Here is a 16,409-nt window from a genome sequence, read left to right on the forward strand (position 1 = left end):
AATTTAACTTGGGTCGTTCTGCCATTAACTTTTCTAAGTACTCCGCTCCGCTATGTTCTCACGGTAAAAGTCTACTGCTTTAGTCATAGTCTATTAACCGACTCTTATATTGTTGTTCCGTCCGACTCGGTATCTTCGGTCCTTCTCTTCTGTGGTCTCGAAAGCAACTCTTATCCTCTTTTTACCCCTTTTTCTGATGTTGTTAAAGTAAGGCACCAATCATGTCGGTCAACATTGGTGACGCTGGTTTGTAACCCGTTATTAGTGGCTCTTGCTTTCGCGCCAAACGATGTAAGTGGCTAGCACCTTCGCGGTAACCAATGACGTCAATGCGAGGGCTTTTTAACCCTGGCGTCGCGTTGTCTCATGACCTTTTGGACGGCTCCAGATTACCTAGCTCTGGCTACCTGGCTTTAAGTATGCATGGGCCTACGTGTCTATACAGTCTTCTCGAATCGCAGCAATGGAAAAGAACAGCGCATTTGCGTGAATTTTAATTTATATTTATTAATATTCATATTTTTTTTCGTATTAGGTTAGCAAACTGATCCTCATAAATAGCGCTCAACCCTTAACCACGTAACAAAGTCAAATTATCAACATCAATAATTAAGAAACAAAGTCATAAATTCTCAACATCAGTAATTAGGTAACAAAGTAACAAAGTCATAAATTCTCAACATGATTAATTAAGTAACAAAGTAACAAAGTCATAAATTCTCAACATGATTAATTAAGTAACAAAGTCATAAATTCTCAACATGATTAATTAAGTAACAGAGTCATAAATTCTCAACATGATTAATTAAGTAACAGAGTCATAAATTCTCAACATGATTAATTAAGTAACAGAGTCATAAATTCTCAACATGATTAATTAAGTAACAGAGTCATAAATTCTCAACATGATTAATTAAGTAACAGAGTCATAAATTCTCAACATGATTAATTAAGTAACAGAGTGATAAATTCTCAACATGATTAATTAAGTAACAGAGTCATAAATTCTCAACATGATTAATTAAGTAACAGAGTCATAAATTCTCAACATCAATAATTAAGTAACAGAGCCATAAATTCTCAACATTAGTAATTAAGTAACAAAGTCATATTTTTTAGTATCAATAATTAAATAACTAAGACAAATTTCCAACATCGAAAATTATATAACTAAGTTGTAATTACGTAACTAAAACGCATATTTTAAAGAAACCAATAATAAAGTTTGTTTATTATAAAGCCCTGATTACTGTTGCTGTCTGATAAGTACTGTTCTCTATAGTGTGAGTGTTGGGCTTGAAATAATTACGAATTTCCGACCCTGCATTAACGGATTAAAGACACTGTCATATCGTATAAGGGAGTCACAAGTAATTTACTGCAAAAGTCGATGTATCATGGAAATATTCCAGAATTGACACACATTCATGAAGACAAAATACCTAGCAGATTATACAATTACACCAATGTTGCTTCTATTTGATAATTATGTGTTCGAAAATCTGACAATTTCCCTTCAAGAAAGCAAATAGTTTGGGAAACGGAAGTTAACGTTACTTTGCTCTACACATCCAGTGATTTTGCCCGAAGCTCAGTTTTCCACCAAGACTTACTAAACGGGATCGTTTGGGAAATGGCAGCGAACGTCACATCATGCCACACATCCAGTGACTTTGCCCGAAGCTCAGTTTTCCACCAAGACTTACTAAACGGGATCGTTTGGGAAATGGCAGCGAACGTCACATCATGCCACACATCCAGTGACTTTGCCCGAAGCTCAGTTTTCCACTAAGACTTACTAAACGGGATCGTTTGGGAAATGGCAGCGAACGTCACATCATGCCACACATCCAGTGACTTTGCCCGAAGCTCAGTTTTCCACTAAGACTTACTAAACGGGATCGTTTGGGAAATGGCAGCGAACGTCACATCATGCCACACATCCAGTGACTTTGCCCGAAGCTCAGTTTTCCACCGAGACTTACTAAACGGGATCGTTTGGGAAGTGGCAGCGAACGTCACATCATGCCACACATCCAGTGACTTTGCCCGAAGCTCAGTTTTCCCCCAAGACTTACTAAACGGGATCGTTTGGGAAATTGCAGCGAACGTCACTTCATGCCACACATCCAGTGACTTTGCCCGAAGCTCAGTTTTCCACCAAGACTTACTAAACGGGATCGTTTGGGAAATGGCAGCGAACGTCACGTCATGCCACACATCCAGTGACTTTGCCCGAAGCTCAGTTTTCCACCAAGACTTACTAAACGGGATCGTTTGGGAAATGGCAGCGAACGTCACATCATGCCACACATCCAGTGACTTTGCCCGAAGCTCAGTTTTCCACTAAGACTTACTAAACGGGATCGTTTGGGAAATGGCAGCGAACGTCACATCATGCCACACATCCAGTGACTTTGCCCGAAGCTCAGTTTTCCACCGAGACTTACTAAACGGGATCGTTTGGGAAGTGGCAGCGAACGTCACATCATGCCACACATCCAGTGACTTTGCCCGAAGCTCAGTTTTCCCCCAAGACTTACTAAACGGGATCGTTTGGGAAATTGCAGCGAACGGCACTTCATGCCACACATCCAGTGACTTTGCCCGAAGCTCAGTTTTCCACCAAGACTTACTAAACAGGATCGTTTGAGAAATGGCTTCAACATTGTAAACACATTGACTAAAGCAGTAAGAATGTGACAATTAAACGCAATTTGTCCTTTTTTAATCCTTTAACCCTTGATCAGAAATTCTCAATTATTTCAAAATCTTGACATACACATACACCTAGACAACAGAACTTGATAGACAACAACAACGTTAAATGATACAGGACTCAAAGTAGGTATCGCCAGGAAACCAAAAAACGGACCTGAAACATTTTAATAGCAAATTTACATTAACACTCCCCTCCCCTTCCCCGAATCAAAAAGTAACAATCGGGAGAGTTCTCCCCCTTAATTACGTAACGAACAGAATTGACCCTTTTGTATACTAGAATTTCGCTACTTTAAATCTATCTCGTCTATTTCCCTCTAAATAATGTGAACATAGTGCAAATTGTATTAGTAAAACTCAATGGAAATGTATTCATTGATAAAACCCAAAGTACATAGAAATAGAAACAAAAAGTACACTTCGTTGAAACTTGCTCGTGCCATGTAATATGAGGAGTCCTCCTTTATCTCAGAATACTGTTGACCCCCTCTGCACAGGGAACAATCCGTGAATAGGCTCATAAAGTAGCAGATGCTAGCTCTAGTACCAAAAATGAACGTTAGGATAGCCAGCATCATCTACTACTTTCTATAATTTCCCTGATTGGTTAGTTCATGTAATCGGTTAAGCGGATTGCAGTTTGCTTCTCAGTTTACATGTAGTCTACAGTCAATGGAAGGGAATTGTTAATGAAGTGTACTTTTTGTTTATATCTATACACGTTTGATGAAACCCTGTTCTTCTAACATAATTTGTGAGCAGGCCCAATGAGATTTATTTATTCCACACAGGAATATTTTAATCTGAATTTACACCTATTGCGTTATTCCACACAGGAATATTGAAATTTGTATTCACACAGTTTTCTTTATTCCGCACATCAGTTTTGAATCCACTAAGAGTAAAATCCCCAATTATTACAAAATCCTGATATTTACATATATCTAGACAACAGATCTTGATAGACAACAACGTTCATTGATACAGTGTTCTCCCCGTAACAGACCACTTCATTATTGACATGGGTAAAGAGAACTTAACGGGGCGTAAGGGTGCGTCAAGAAGCACCACTAGAGGCATTGCGAGTTAGCTAGCCTCCCGCGTGTAGTTAACTCGGGCTCCGTCAGACGTTGCCACTTGGCAAGTCGGAAGTAACCCCTCTGCCCCTGCGCGTTGGTTTCTCTACAAGTAATTAAAGGAATGGTCTACAACGTAACAATCACTTCTGAACCCTATGTTTAATAGCAATCTTACATTACATCTCCCCCTCGGAACAAAAGGAACAATCGAGAACTCTCCCCCTCGGAACAAAAGGAACAATCGAGAACTCTCCCTTAATTACGTAACAAACTGTTTTGACCTCTTGTATGCTAGAATACATACTAACATTTTGATACTCGTCCATTTTTCCTCTACTTCATAAGAACATAGTGGAAGTTGTACTAGTAATCCTCAATGGGAATGTCTTTCATCATAAATTTTGACTATCTTTAATTATACTATTAGGTTTTTGTTTCAAAATATAATTTGTTACGTAAAATTTCCCATGACCTTCCCACCTCCCAATGTAACAATTAGCAACATTGATTCAAACCCCCTCCAACCCTGTTATTGTTAAATAATTTGTGAACGGCCCCAAAGCCCCAATAAGATTTTGTTATTCCACACAGGAATATTGCAGTTTGAATTCACACAGAATTCTTTACTCCACACAGGAATATTGCAATTTAAATTCACACAGAATTCTTTACTCCACACAGAAATATTGCAATTTGAATTCACACAGAATTCTTTACTCCACACAGAAATATTGCAATTTGAATTCACACAGAATTCTTTACTCCACACAGGAATATTGCAATTTGAATTCACCCAGAATTCTTTACTCCACACAGGTATATAGCAATTTGAATTCACCCAGAATTCTTTACTCCACACAGGAATATTTCAATTTGAATTCACCCAGAATTCTTTACACCACACAGTGACACAGGAATATTGCAATTTGAATTCACCCAGAATTCTTTACTCCACACAGGAATATTGCAATTTGAATTCACCCAGAATTCTTTACTCCACACAGGAATATTGCAATTTGAATTCACCCAGAATTCTTTACTCCACACAGGAATATTGCAATTTAAATTCACACAGAATTCTTTACTCCACACAGAAATATTGCAATTTGAATTCACACAGAATTCTTTACTCCACACAGAAATATTGCAATTTGAATTCACACAGAATTCTTTACTCCACACAGGAATATTGCAATTTGAATTCACCCAGAATTCTTTACTCCACACAGGAATATTGCAATTTGAATTCACCCAGAATTCTTTACTCCACACAGGAATATTTCAATTTGAATTCACCCAGAATTCTTTACACCACACAGTGACACAGGAATATTGCAATTTGAATTCACACAGAATTCTTTATTCCACACAGGAATATTGCAATTTGAATTCACACAGAATTCTTTATTCCACACAGGAATATTGCAATTTGAATTCACCCAGAATTCTTTACTCCACACAGGAATATTGCAATTTGAATTCACACAGAATTCTTTATTCCACACAGGAATATTGCAATTTGAATTCACCCAGAATTCTTTACTCCACACAGGAATATTGCAATTTGAATTCACCCAGAATTCTTTACTCCACACAGGAATATTGCAATTTGAATTCACACAGAATTCTTTATTCCACACAGGAATATTGCAATTTGAATTCACACAGAATTCTTTATTCCACACAGGAATATTTCAATTTGAATTCACCCAGAATTCTTTACACCACACAGTGACACAGGAATATTGCAATTTGAATTCACCCAGAATTCTTTACTCCACACAGGAATATTGCAATTTGAATTCACCCAGAATTCTTTACTCCACACAGGAATATTGCAATTTGAATTCACCCAGAATTCTTTACTCCACACAGGAATATTGCAATTTAAATTCACACAGAATTCTTTACTCCACACAGAAATATTGCAATTTGAATTCACACAGAATTCTTTACTCCACACAGAAATATTGCAATTTGAATTCACACAGAATTCTTTACTCCACACAGGAATATTGCAATTTGAATTCACCCAGAATTCTTTACTCCACACAGGAATATTGCAATTTGAATTCACCCAGAATTCTTTACTCCACACAGGAATATTTCAATTTGAATTCACCCAGAATTCTTTACACCACACAGTGACACAGGAATATTGCAATTTGAATTCACACAGAATTCTTTATTCCACACAGGAATATTGCAATTTGAATTCACACAGAATTCTTTATTCCACACAGGAATATTGCAATTTGAATTCACCCAGAATTCTTTACTCCACACAGGAATATTGCAATTTGAATTCACACAGAATTCTTTATTCCACACAGGAATATTGCAATTTGAATTCACCCAGAATTCTTTACTCCACACAGGAATATTGCAATTTGAATTCACCCAGAATTCTTTACTCCACACAGGAATATTGCAATTTGAATTCACACAGAATTCTTTATTCCACACAGGAATATTGCAATTTGAATTCACACAGAATTCTTTATTCCACACAGCAATATTGCAATCTGAATTCACACATAATACTTCATTCCGTACAGGAATACTGCAATTTGAATTCACGCAGAATTCTTTATTCCACACAGGAATATTGCAATTTGAATTTGCAAGCCATTTAGCAAGTTGGCTAATGGAACCCCAGAGTTAAAGGGCGGTTTTGCAAGCCATTTAGCAAGTTGGCTAATGGAACCCCAGAGTTAAAGGGCGGTTTTGCAAGCCATTTAGCAAGTTGGCTAATGGAACCCCAGAGTTAAAGGGCGTTTTTGCAAGCCATTTAGCAAGTTGGCTAATGGGACCCCAGAGTTAAAGGGCTTTTTTGCAATCCATTTAGCAAGTTGGCTAATGGAACCCCAGAGTTAAAGGGCGTTTTTGCAATCCATTTAGCAAGTTGGCAAATGGAAGCCCAGAGTTAAAGGGCGTTTTTGCAAGCCATTTAGCAAGTTGGCTAATGGAAGCCCAGAGTTAAAGGGCGTTTTTGCAAGCCATTTAGCAAGTTGGCTAATGGAAGCCCAGAGTTAAAGGGCGTTTTTGCAAGTCATTTAGCAAGTTGGCTAATGGAACCCCAGAGTTAAAGGGCGTTTTTGCAAGCCATGTACTTAGTTTTATACAGGCATGACGTGTAATAGAGTAGTGGCGGTAGAGAGGAAAGTAGACTATGTATCCCCCCTTTGGTCGCGCTCTTGTAAGAGAACTTAGAAGAAACTGTAAGCGCCCAGTAGGCGGACTAAGAGATAGAAGGGTATGACGTTTCATCTTACCTTACCGCCACTGCTCTGTTAATTAATTGCAGGCTAAGACCCTCCCGGGTAAGCCAAGTAGATACAGCCACCATCTGCACCCACTTTTATCTACTACTGGTTTTACTATGAATAGTCGCTTGATAAATATATCTTTAGACACCAAGATTTGCCAGCTTTAAATTTCTTTTTTTTTTCGACAAAACACATTTCTTTGTGATAAGAATAATAGTTTTCTCTATAAAAGGCTACGTATCGGTCTATAAAGCTCTGTTCTCAAAGCATAAATATAATTAGCAATGATAATCTGTTGAGTATTTTGACTTGAGACGAGGTAACAATGCTAGGAATTCCATCAACTATTAATTAACAAAGCTATTAAGCTAGGACAACAGACACACCTATTCCTTTTTAACAAAACATATTCCTTTATGATACGAGTAGTAAGTTTCTCTGTAACAGGCCTCGAATCTGTCTCGGAATAGTTTGTTTCCGAACGCTAAATCTAACTGGCAATGATAGTCTGTTGAAACTTTCTCTTCAAGGCCAGGCATAAGTGTCATATCAAAGGAATCAAAGAACATCTTCAGTGCCGTTTTACTTTTAAAAAAATTTATATTAAAATCTCCCACAACAACTGTTGGAACAGAGGCATCATATCTAATATCGAATAAAGGATTAAAATCCTCAAACACTAATTTCAAACTCGCTCCGGGCGATTTGTATAACAACACAACACTCATCGGTACATTTTCAATGGAAACATCTAACCAACAGGTTTCCACATGCGAATTTCTGAAAGGTCTATCGCTTCGCAAAACCCTATTTTCCAAATCGTTAACTACATTTTCGGGTGTATCTTTTAAATAGATGGAAGAACCAAAAGCAATTCTACGTGCCGTTCTTGGCAGATAAATACCGCCCACTTCCTTAAAGAATGGCACACGAAACTCATCGGTTTCCTTCTTCCACGTTTCAACAAAGCATAATAAGTGGGCATTTCTTATTACGGTGTCTGCTAAAATATCTTCCAAATGTGCGTTTAAGGACTGCACAATATGAACATAAATGTAAACCCGTTCGTTCAAAAACGGTAATACAATACTCTTCGTATCCCGTAATCTTTTAAGTTCCAATTCTACTTGATTGTTTTTAGGCGCATTTGGAACTTGAAATTTACCCTCAATATACAAACCGAAGGCGTTTCTCGCCCTACTGCAAGCAACATATAAATGAGTTCTCTCTAATTTTTTTCTGGGATTACAATGCAGTACTACGGACGAGTATGTATCGCCTTGACTCTTGTGTATCGTAATAGCCTCAGAAATTACCAAAGGAAACTGTCTCCTAGAGACTGAAAAATTATTTTGCCTCCATTTTCTACTAAACGCCTTAATAACCTTCTCGACAGGAGTCCAAGTCCTGTTATAGTTATTCTGCACGTACAATCCAAGACACTTTTGTCTCAAACACTTCCCAACATTAGCATCAGCAAACTCAATCCAAACCCTGAACGGAATTTGTTCCCCGAGCTTATTTTTACCGTACTCTATCTTCCTTAACCCACCTGTCGCACCATTCGTAAGTCCACCAGACGTATCGACCAAGGATTATTTAAAATGTCTAAGGATAAAGCGCACACACAGATCTCTATAGTAAGGGAATGTTCTCTAGTTGTTCAGAAATTTTAACCCATCCCCCTCTTCTCCACCTACTGTTTTGGTGCGTCAAACGGAAAAGAAAAACCGATATGGCGCCACCTATCTTATTATCGCGAAAGCATAGACGAAAGAGAGACAGTTTTCGAAAGCTCTATAGTTCTATTTCGAATTGTTAACGGTCGTTAAGAACATTTAGTTCCAGATTCAAGAATGAGGTTAGTTCCTAAAGTTCATAATTTAATTTTAATAATAGATTAAAGCAAACATTCAGTTCAAGAAAATATGAGGCGAGGTTACACTAATTTAGTTTAATAGGAAAGGCCAAGGTCTTGTTTGAGTACATCCGCAAGAGCAGACGAGAGAGACAAAACTTTCAAGAACCCGGTCACGTGTTGACGCTTCAAAATATTGGCTTTCCGGTTTGCCGATTGTGCCCGCTAGGTACCGTTTGGAACATCTACCTTCGATATTTCTTTCTCTGCGTTTTATCCTTAGACATTTTAAATAATCCTTGTATCGACATTGTTAGTCATCATATATCTCGCACCACAAGCGAGTGTTAGTTCTTTAGGGAGACCATACGTATCAGACGTTGCTAACGTTTGAATTTGGGAAAGAATGTTACTTTTAACTTAGCTACTAAGATCACCATTTACAACATCTACTGAAAATGAAATACACTTTTCCGTACTCATTTTTAATAGAGTCTCTTGGTTAAATTGGTTGACTTCAACGTTAGTAGGGAAAAGATGTATCGCTTCTTTTGGCGGTACACAATCTCTGTTTACTTCCAAACTTACGAATAAGTCAATATCATCCTGATTCATAGTTCCCACAGACATTCTATTCAAAGCTTCCGCAAACCTCTTATCATCTTTTTGCCTCATAATTTCTTCAAGCTCACTAAATTGGAATTCTTTCCATATTGGGTTACAAATTAAAGACGCATATGAATTGTCACTATCACTTTGACTTTGAAAAGCGAAATGATCCCGGACGGGTCTAAGTTGGTTAAAATCTCCAACTAAAAGTACAGAGACACCACCAAATAATCTGGGCAACCCATTATCTCTTGCATTCTCGAGTTAACTCGGTTAAAAACTTTCGCACCAACCATTGATATTTCGTCAATAATTAACAACTTCACTTGGCCATACATCAATCTACAATTGTGAAGAGTTTCACTTTCTAATCTGGAAATGTTTCCGGCAAATTGACTAACGGGTAGACAAAAGGTACTATGCAAAGTCGCCCCACCTATATTAAAGGCAGCCTTGCCCGTAGGTGCACATCGCAGAACTTTAACCTCCGAGGGATTAGACCCTGGTTGCTTATTGTAAAATCTAGTAACAGATTCAAATATGGCACTTATCAAAACGCTTTTTCCAACACCAGCGCCTCCTGTAACAAATAGCCGTAAAGGCGTTTCTTTGCACTTTAAATGGTGCAGAACTTCATAAAATATTTCTTTCTGTTTCAAATTCAGCTTTCTAACAAGGGCATTGTATTCTGAATCATTAACTAACGTGACTGATGGAGCAACAGTTTTTTCCGCATTACCATCAAGAATATCTCTGTTAATATTTCCTATTGCCTCTTCCACTGTATTAATTAAAAATTCAGAATCTTCAACAATTAAAGACCTATCTATTTCATTTTGATGTTCCAATTCAGGTTGGATATTAGTAAGATCAGCTTCAATAGCTTCACTTTCGAAATCTCTCACAGCCTGTTCAATAGCTACTTCGTCAATTTCATTATGAAATTCTTTTCTAGATTCCGTTATAATCTCAAGTCTAAAAAGCTCATACTCAGATTTTACATCATTTGTCAAAATATCTCTACTCTCATCACGCCAAGGCGAGAATAACATGATTTGTTCACGATAAAACTGCTCGGGATCTTTCACTAAATTGAATCTACGATACCGTATAATTTTAGAATGACCACGTTTTCTAATGAACCCTGAATCATTTTTCAGTTTTAACCATTTACCACATTGAACTTCATCGCTCTCACCGTCATCAATATGACTTTGAGTTTTCGAAACTCTACGACTTCTGGAAAATTCATACCAAGCCGCAAATTGAGCTAACGTTACTGCCTCTAAATCATCTGGCCTTTGAACATAATGGTCTAACATTCCAGAAGCGAAAACATCCAAACTATCTTTGGACAATTGTTCAAGCTCAAATTTGCTTTTGAGAATATGAACACGATTCTCGGGCACATTTGTATTAACATAAATGCAAGGCCGGCTACACCTGGAGACAGGAATTTGTAAAGAGCTATAAGCCGCTTCCTGCGCGCTTACCTCGTGCGCGTTCTAAAACTGATTAGCAATCACCTTCAACTTTTGCTTCACCGTACATTTATCTGACTGCGCTCGTTTAGCAGCTTCACGCAGAAGCATTGACATACCACGCTGAGATTTCCCTATATAAGACACGATATACATAACCAGAGCGTAAGGATCAAATACAAACTGAATGTCCATATTCGCTTGCCAAAGGCGCAAAGTGCACGGGTTGTACGGATTAACCCTAGTATCTTTAGGGTGTCTTTTCAATAAAACCACTTTCCTTTTGAGATCATACGTAATGGCTTTAATATAATCATCTTCAGTTATACGCAACTTTTCCAACAACTCCTCAAAACTATCTACGCACAATTCTTTTTCTTTCGATTGCAAAAGCTCACACAATTTCTTTGAATTGTTCTTACACTTAAGTTCTTCGTCAAGAGTACCGGGTTCTCTTAAACTCGGATCATAAATAATAGTTCTAGGCATGGGAGGAAATGGAATTCCAAAACGACAAGCTGAACTATCATTAACCTTCTTCCTACACGTTGTCGTGTGTTTATGCATTTGCAATGACGTCATCGTTCAATTTACCAGCGCCAGAAATAACTTTATCAATATATTCCTCTACCTCTTTAACATTTGACAAGTCACCTTTAAGCTTCGGCGCATCTTTAATCCAAATCAACCCATGTTGATGAGGAGAGCCTCTTTGCTGTATTTCAACCCTGAAGTAATAATCTTCAATAACACCAAGAGGGCCTAGCTTTTGCAGAGCTTTAAGAAGAGCCCGAAAACGGTGGTCAAAATATCTAGCACAAGTAACAGGATCATCCTGAATCAACTTTGCCTTTTCCGAAAAACTTAAATTGCCAATATCATCATTCGCTAAGCGATCCTGACCCGAAGTCACCCTCAATTTGTTCAAAAGCTCAGGCCATTTACCTTCCGCAGCTGAAAACGTTATAAAAAAGGTAGCCGTACCAAGCTGCCTAATCATAGCCATTAACTCTTTCTGCCTATGCTGCCAATATGAATGCGAGGACTGCAAATTTTCTAATACTCTAAAACCATCATCCTGCTTAACAATTGAATCGAGTGCACCAGCAGACGATAAAAACCCAGCAGTGTAGTTTGAGCCATCTTTTCTCTTGGGTTTTCTCATACAAACTTGTATGGAATCTCTAACTTTCATAGTTTCCAACTTAACAAAAGTGTAAAACAATTTAGACGGATTTTTAGCACAACGCCTATCAATATTACGAAGCTCCCACTTAGCAATGTCCCCAAAACTACCTTTAACCTTAAGGTCTCTCTTCTGACCCACATAAATACTGGGGAATGACAATTCCTCCGCGTCCTCGTCATAGAGTAAAGACATTGGCGTTTGACCTTCACCAGGAGCAAACCTAACATGCATGGTATTAGTGGGTAGGAAATCAGACAATGACACTAACAACGTGTCTTGATTCCCAACTGGGAATGAATTAACTTCGTTAGATTCATTCCAAATTTCATCGCTATCATTCTCATTCTCTACATTCATTGACCCTTGTGGGTTTTCACTTAATGTATCACCATGGTTTAACTGACGGTCATTTTCGTCAACAATAAATTCAAGTTCTTCTGGAATTGGATCTAATATATCGCTCCTAACGGTTATCCCATGCTTAATATACAACGGTGTTTTCACCAAAACCTTAAGAGCTTCGTGCATTTTTTTCGGCCTAACAGTTTCATACAAATAGGGTGTATTATATTGCATTCTCCTCATAAACTCAATTTGAATAGTATCTGTTTCACGAGGTAACCGTGGTAACACTTACACTGTAGACTCTACATTTATAGGAACGTTGACCACGTTTCCCTTAATCCCCCTTTTTTGATCACAGCCTAACCTTCTTATTTGCATAAAAGGTATTCCTGGTGAAATCATTCTTTCCTCCAAATTGGACAAATTAACTAGTTCTGCCGGAATTTCAGGGAATTCAAATCCATTTTCTCTGGAAAACTTGGGAATTTCGTTCATTTTCACAGCTTTATTACAAGTACTACATAAAAATACTTTGTCACCTAATTCACGACCGTGAATCCCAGGAACAGCCAAAAGCACTGTAGACTTAACAAAGCAACCCGATGCTTTAAAAAAGGCCAGAGCACCCTTCACATGGCCACGTTGGACCTTCTTTCATACTTTCAAAATAAGTCTGCTCTATAAACAAAGGATTTGTCCTCCTTTCAGCCATAGACAATCTATTTCTAGAACGCTCTGGGTTTCTAACATTTACATTTTCACGCCTGGCAGCCTTACTCAACTGATTTTTAACACGTTAAGTTTCAACGTACTCTAAATCTTGACGTTTATTAGCCATAGCCAACTGATTTTTAACACGTTCAGTTTCAACGTACTCTAAATCTTGGCGTTTACTAGCCATAGCCAACTGATTTCTAACACGTTCAGTTTCAACGTACTCTAAATCTTGGCGTTTACTAGCCTTACTCAACTGATTTCTAACACGTTCAGTTTCAACGTACTCTAAATCTTGGCGTTTACTAGCCATAGCCAAATGATTTCTAACATGTTCAGTTTCAATGTACTCTAAATCTTGACGTTTATTAGCCATAGCCAACTGATTTTTAACACGTTCGGTTTCAACGTACTCTAAATCTTGGCGTTTACTAGCCATAGCCAACTGATTTCTAACACGTTCAGTTTCAACGTACTCTAAATCTTGGCGTTTACTAGCCTTACTCAACTGATTTCTAACACGTTCAGTTTCAACGTACTCTAAATCTTGGCGTTTACTAGCCATAGCCAACTGATTTCTAACACGTTCAGTTTTAACGTACTCTAAATCTTGGCGTTTACTAGCCATAGCCAACTAATTTCTAACACGTTCAGTTTCAACGTACTCTAAATCTTGACGTTTATTATACATAGCCAACTGATTTTTAACACGTTCGGTTTCAACGTACTCTAAATCTTGGCGTTTACTAGCCATAGCCAACTGATTTCTAACACGTTCAGTTTCAACGTACTCTAAATCTTGGCGTTTACTAGCCTTACTCAACTGATTTCTAACACGTTCAGTTTCAACGTACTCTAAATCTTGGCGTTTACTAGCCATAGCCAACTGATTTCTAACACGTTCAGTTTTAACGTACTCTAAATCTTGGCGTTTACTAGCCATAGCCAACTAATTTCTAACACGTTCAGTTTCAACGTACTCTAAATCTTGACGTTTATTATACATAGCCAACTGATTTTTAACACGTTCGGTTTCAACGTACTCTAAATCTTGGCGTTTACTAGCCATAGCCAACTGATTTCTAACACGTTCAGTTTCAACGTACTCTAAATCTTGGCGTTTACTAGCCTTACTCAACTGATTTCTAACACGTTCAGTTTCAACGTACTCTAAATCTTGCCGTTTATTAGCCATACTTAACTGGTTCTTAACTCTTTCGCTTGCTCTATACCATTCATCCAGCCTTTTAACTCTCTTGGTCAGTATACCAACTTGGTGTTCCCTTTCACGATATGACTCATTCTCCCGCTTTTTGGCCATTGATCGCGCCTCTTTCATTCTATACTCTTCATTCTGTCTCAAAATTCTCATTCTCTCTAACGGATAAACATTACCATGAGACGTACAAGGTAATTGTTCATCGTTCGCTACCATTGTCGAACTATTAGCATTATTACTAACTAAATTCATAGGTTCATCGTCAGTAACCAGCTCTGGGTTTACAAAAGAGCGATCTGAACCAGAACTACCGTGGCCGACTGGCGACGCCATAGATCTATCAAACATATTAGGACTGGACGTTCTAGCACCGCTACCTTCACCCTTAGCTTTTTTCTGAGCTGCTAAAACTCGTCTCCTTTCATTTTCTCTCTTTTTAAACTCTGGATCCGACCTTTTTGCCCTCATCCTTTCCCTAGCTTTACGCTTTCGCATTTCCTCTTTACTCTCAACATTGTCTTCCTCCATTTTACATACAAAAAGTCAAATACTCACAAAAAGAAGCGGCAAAAACCTGCTGGCTCTTTACAACCACTTAATTTCACTTACTCTCCAACTTCCAACAACAATAATATACCGGTAGTTTAATTGACAACCTACGAGCATAGAAATTCTCATTAAGAATGGCTCCCGCGGACTAAAAAGGTCAATTTTCAACTAGGTGGGCGTTATCTCATTAGATTTAAAAATATAATTTTTGTGATTTTTTTTCGAACTGTTATCTAAAGCTAGATGGTTTTAGGTCAAACAAACAAGGAGTGTAAACACAATAGTGGAAGCTTTAGTCTTATTTAAAACATAAATATCAATTTCAAGCTCTACAATTTGCTTAAAAATATCTTTTTTAACCCTGCCCAACAAGTTCGGATTTTTCTAAAGCAATCTTAGAATCAAAGCTCATAAAATATTTTTTAACAAAGAATAAATCTTTAATATTCTTATTAATAATAAATCAAGAGGATTAAAAAATGTCAGTTTAATTTAAGCTTTTATCATGATTACACTCTACAGCTACACTACTCTTACACAAAATAGGAGTATAAACCCATTAGTGGAAACAGTATTTTTATTGAAATATGAAACAATCCCGCTTATGTTTATCATCTCTGGACATTGGTAAAAATTCACTCCATTACTCCTAGGTATGCACAGGATTTTAGTCCTTTATAACTCAAATTCGTCTGATTATGTTTTAAAAAATGTTTTCCTTATCATTGTGGTGTTTCGCGACGGCAAAAAATATTTAAATACGCCACTAATAAAATATATAGTTTCAACTTCTCAATTCTTTAAGAAAAGAAATTGAAAACACCCAAGGAGTATGAACAGAGGTGTGGAAGTTTCAAAGATGGCCGCGAATTGAAAACATCTTTCTAATTGTGTACCAACAACGCGAATGAGCCCAAAACAGGGAAACACAACCTACCACACTTACGATAGTTTCACACTTACCAACCGTTACCTCTCTAACTGAGACAGTGACACAACAAACTGCATTTGTTATTTATCCTAATTCAACTCCTCTACTCCGTCTCTATTAACATTAATACTCGACCTATTTTAACTTTCCAGGGTTTCCATGATTACTAGTACAGTGGGCTAGATTCTTAAATACTCGCTCTATATTAACTATGAAATGTGTACGTGTATCTTGTTTGTAGCTACACACACTGAAAGTAAATGCGTACCATAAAAAGCATGAAAACACGAAGCTATTATCCGATTACGACCAGACCTTTCACTGGTCTGGGCTGCGTTCAGCAGAGCTCACCAAAAAAGACAGCGGATTATGGAAATGTTTACTGGTGAGCTCTGTCGTCATAGCTTTTCTCCGGTCATCGGCGTTTTATAAATGACGCTAGAGC

This window comes from Phalangium opilio, unplaced genomic scaffold, assembly GCF_054372755.1.
Source record: "Phalangium opilio isolate 3A_F unplaced genomic scaffold, DU_Popi_V2 ptg000061l_1, whole genome shotgun sequence".
Lineage (NCBI taxonomy): Eukaryota > Metazoa > Arthropoda > Arachnida > Opiliones > Phalangiidae > Phalangium > Phalangium opilio.